We start from the raw sequence: 5,238 nt of genomic DNA, 5'->3' as shown, positions 1-5,238 counted from the left end.
ACGTGACGTCGAGAGTGTCCGACTGAAAGGGAACGTCTCGGTTACTTATGGTAACCCTCGTTCACTGAGGGAGGGAACGGAGACGTCACGTCCCGTCGCCACAGCTCCTGTATCACCACTGAGCGGCTGGTGAAAAAATTCACACTAGAAAAACACTTTAAATAAAAAAAAAAAATGTAGTGGCAGCACAAATCTCATAGCAGTGCCTCCTCCTGTCCTGTAAATACCAAAATATTTTTAAGACTCATTTTTGTTTTTCCTCAAATTAAACTTGGCAAGCATAGAAGGATTTTTTTTTTAATTACCTTTTCTTGGTCTTCTAACAAGGAAGCATTATATTCTTCGTCTTGCTGGGAATGTACTGCTCACCATTCCTAAAGGGAATAAAGTAAAACCACAAGTCACAAATCATTACTGGTTACAACTGACACAACTTAAATATTTCTCCACAACATCTAAACTAACTTCACTCACATCCAAATTTACAGATTCTGCAGTCTCTGCATCCAATGAGGTTTCATCCAGTGCTGCAGCAGAGTAGGATAGTTGGTATGAGTTCTGGTACATGGCAGGGGATGGTGTCATTCCCTGGGAGTAGACAAAAACTCTCAAACTCAGTGTGTAACAATAACAAAGAATACATCGGCTCACTGCACTGTAAATTTATTTGTACTGTCACCTAATGTAAACATGTGCGCTGTGCAGAAACATCACAGTAAGATTTAACTGAAAGCAAAGAATGTGAACTAAAATTGAACCTTTTAAATTTACATTAAGGTTAAATTAAAAGCCAATTCTACTTGTCATATCATAAAGAAATGGCTCTTTCATTTGAATATTGTGTCTTTGTTTTGCAAAGTCATACCTGCAAAACTTTAGCTCGTGGGACAATATAGAGTCTGCTTTTGCCAACTGCTTTTTTTAAATCCCTCATAGAATTTACATAGAACATAGAACATAGAACTTTTTGGATCTTGCGTCCTTTGCCTGCTCTTGCCAAATGGAAACCTATCAAGTTCAAACTCACATTTGGGTAGCACTGGCAGACAAAGTTATTTAATTCAGACGGAGTCCAATTTAGTGGAATTTTTTATCTTTGGGTTCCTGTCCCAGATGTTTCCTGCACTGGTCTACCAGTGTATTGAATTGAATGTACATATTAACAACATAAAACAAAATATTTGCACAGAGCTCATCAACTGATCATACACTGTATGCAATACCTGAGGTTATGTAAAATGCAGATCACTATCAACAATAAAAATATTTGCTGCTACAGAGTTTTTCCTGCATTCAAAATATTAAAATATTAATCATTGTCCTTTTTAATAGCTGACTGGTTTCAAATGCTGCATTAAGATTTGTAGACATTCACGGACATATCTGTTGAGTGCATGAACACAATGCCTTTGTGTACCTCACGCTGAGTTTAAGTAATAAACAGCTTTTGTGATTATAATGCCACTGTCCTTTGGCGCGCTCCTGAAGACCGGTGTGTTTTGAAATGACATATGCCTATTGGTTGGCAAGAAAGAAAAGGCGGGGATTTGCAAAGATTTGAATACACTATTAAGATATCACTATTAAGGCAGAAGGTTTATTCAAGATATCTCTATTGAGATTTGTCCTTAATTCAGTTAGAGATATCTCTAATTTAATTATCACTAGTAGAATTGTAATTTGAGATATCTCTAATTAGAATTATGCCTAGTACAAAATCAACTATAGATATCTTTAATTACAATTTCTACTACTCAAAACTCTTTTTTAGATATCCGAAAATATTTTCCAATGGAAGTCAATGGAACAATACGACTAGTCGTAATAGCATTGTAGATATCTCGAATGTATATTATGACTAGTCAAAATAACATTGTAGATATCTTCAATGCATATAATGACTAGTCATAATCACATTGTAGATATCTTAATTCCAATTATGACGAGTCAAAATTGCAGAATAGATATCTGGAATTGGAATTTTGACTAGTCAAAACTAAATTATGACTAGTACAGCAAGGAGTATTTAATGCTAAAACGGCTTGCCACAGACCCTATGCCCTATTCCTTTCGAAGATTTCACCATCCACTTTGAGTGATTTGGAAGAGTTAAAGTTGTGGTGCTTAGATCTTACCTAATTCGCCTTTAAATATATTTTTTTATTACAAATTCAGTTTGAAACTACCGGTATATAGCAGCGTGGCTCTCGCAATTATTCTACCTTCGAAGTGCCCTCTGAAAGCATTAATCATGCCGATTGGAACGCAGCCTTCGTTTCGTTTGTGCGAAGAAAAGGAAAGTTTGTCAAGTGAGTATCTTTGTTAAAACATTCATAAAGACAAATTTCTCATATAACAATATTGTTAAAACAGTATGTTAGAGGTTTTCACTTATATTAAGTGTTAACACTCAAATCACAGTAATTGTTATAGTAAATGAATGTACCCAAATAAATTAACAAAAATTTATAAATGAGTGATTTTGTTGTTTTGACAGAATTAGAATATAGAATATTCTCTACAAATGTGTGTGTGTGCGTGTGTGTGTATGTATGTGTGTGTATATATATATATATATATATACACACACACACACAGTATATACACTGTTTGCAAAAGTATTTTTAATTTTTTCAAGTGTTCATTTAAGTCTGCGGGGCAGGGGGGGCATATTGGCAAACAAACAAAATAGTTAATAGAAGTTATGTCAGATTAAACAAATGGTTTAAACTGCAATGGTGGCTGGATGCTGCACAGGTGTCAGGAGGTATGGGTGAAGAGGATATCCACTGTCTCCCAGCAGCCAGCTATCACCAAGGCCACCCTCTTCAGCCACCTGGCAAACTGCAGAATTGGCCCAGACAAAAGAGTCATGTGTGCTCCCAGGCCATTTTGCCACAATGTCAGTGAACATCCCGTGGTGATCACACACTATTTGAACATTAATGGCTGGAAAGCCCTTCCTGCAAATGTACAAGGGCTCATTTACCTCAGGGCTTGACACAGGGATAATGGTGCCATCGATGATGCCAATCACTCTGGGGATGTTGTCAATACTGTAGAACTGTTGATTGGCCAGCTGGATTTCTTCAGGAGTTTTCTGGGAAATCAGGATGTTCTTCATAAGCTGTAACAGCAAAGGTGTTACTGCTGTCACAGTTTTGCTGACTGAAGATTTGCTGAGCCCCTGGCCATCGCCCACCGCCTCTATAAAACTTTCAACAGCATAATAATGCAGTGTAGCTAACAACTGCACCGCTGAACTTAAGGCGTTGTTTCTTCTTGTTGCCCTCATCAGATATAGTGAGTCAAGGGGGGTAAAATGTGTCCCTATGCAGGCATTTATATACACTGCCTTACTTCTGCGTTGCCTTCTGTGTCAGAGGACGTTACTCAGCACATGAGGAGGCCTCAGACGGAGGTGAATCAGGGGAAGAGAGCAATAGACCAGGACCCTTTGGTGATTTTGAAGGCCCAGGCTGGAGAAGGCCTGATGTTGAAGGGCCAGACTGGAGGGGGCATGATGTTGAAGGGCCAGACTGGAGGGGGCATGATGTTCTCGTTGTGTGTGTATATGTATATAATTTATTGCGGAACAAATGAATGTTGCGTTATTACTCCACTCATACAGGGTAAATAAATAACTGACGTTTGAATAGTACAGCGTTTTCTTTACTCAAACGCTATGTCTTTAAAGGCTAATGTTTTTGTGTGTTTGAAGAGTGGAGAGCTATTTGCCATCTAGTTGTAGCCAATATACTACTTTTTGTATGTTTTCAATATCCTGTGCATATCGCGCTTCATCATTTGTAGCATAAGATTTTGGCCAAGTCTATTAAACAACAAGAAAAAACTAAGCACCCATCTAACCTGTAAAAGTTGATGAAAGCGTAATGCGATGCACTTGATCAGATGCGGCCGTTATATTGACAGACAAAACACAGATATCCGTCATTCGCTGGTCGAAAACCTTGTTAACTACATTTGAGCTTGATTTTCATATATTGTTAAGTGCATGTCTGATACAATACCAACACTGAGGACGCAGTGTTTAATTATTGATTTTTTTCCCCTTTCTATCTTTTTCCCCTGTAAGCTATTTCAGTGCTTCAGTGTGCCATGGGATTGCTTTATTTATTTATCATTTTCAATTGCAAAATTAAAATGCAGCGTGGGTGTTTTTATATGAATGAATAATTGAAAAGAACCGACCGTCTTCAGAAAAGCTTTGATGTCATTTTCATTTCGTCTTTCCTAGCGTTTTGTATTTGATTACAGCCGTTACCGGGGAAACCGCTATATCTCCGCTCCAACAGCGCCTCCTGCTGAATTTGCATGTGAAGTCTGTTGAAAACACTGTGTCTGTCAGCAAACATAAACAAAAACTTTTTTGAGAAGGTGCTTTGAGCTAGGGCTGTGCGATATGGATAAAAAAAACCCTATCGCGATTTCTTTGATCAAATTTGCGATTTCGAATTTAATCACGATTTTGACACACACAGACATGCTTTACAGTCATAAATGCATTCAGTGTGAATTTGAAACATATTTCCAAAAGAAAACCAAATAGAGCTTTATCAAAAAGTGCGGTGCAGAAGCAGCACGGACTCATTTTGCTTTCGCACAGGACGCGTTTGCAGTTCGCTCCTGATCCGTGGCTGTTTACCGCAAACACAACATTTATCCCTTATTTTAATTTCAAATCCAAACATTGTTTCTGAAAATGCTTTTTTCAGCATTGTGATTCTCTTTTATCACAGTACAGTAATACAACCTTTCATAGACATATTCACGTTTAAACTCAATAAACGTTGCTTAACTACCACCATGAGTGCCATATTGCCTTGTTTATCTACAAGTGCACTTTTCCTTGTTTTAAATCTAGCCAAAAAGCCATGTGTTGACTGTGAAACAGTAGACTTTAATTATATGCATTTATGGTGTAATTACAAAATTTCCGTGCCAATCCATGTTATTTTTTACTGCGAATAATGCGCTGTCACTTTCAGCGCGTGCAGCACAGCAGAAATAGATTCCGTGCGGAAACGATCACAGCATGACTGCTGCAGACACACCACTCCTGGAGCGCACTGCCGGACCTCAATCGCATACAGTGTGAACGCTCCGTTAACATGGGCACGGACAAAATACGCACCACAGACGGAGTGTGTGAACCTGGCGTTACGTTTGTATGCCCGCCCAGGCTGTTCTGTTCTCGTGCTCCATTTAGGCGCGCTG

Source organism: Sinocyclocheilus anshuiensis, unplaced genomic scaffold (assembly GCF_001515605.1).
Source record: "Sinocyclocheilus anshuiensis isolate Anshui unplaced genomic scaffold, SAMN03320099.WGS_v1.1 scaffold2877, whole genome shotgun sequence".
Taxonomy (NCBI): domain Eukaryota; kingdom Metazoa; phylum Chordata; class Actinopteri; order Cypriniformes; family Cyprinidae; genus Sinocyclocheilus; species Sinocyclocheilus anshuiensis.
Note: the sequence above shows the minus strand (reverse complement) of the source record.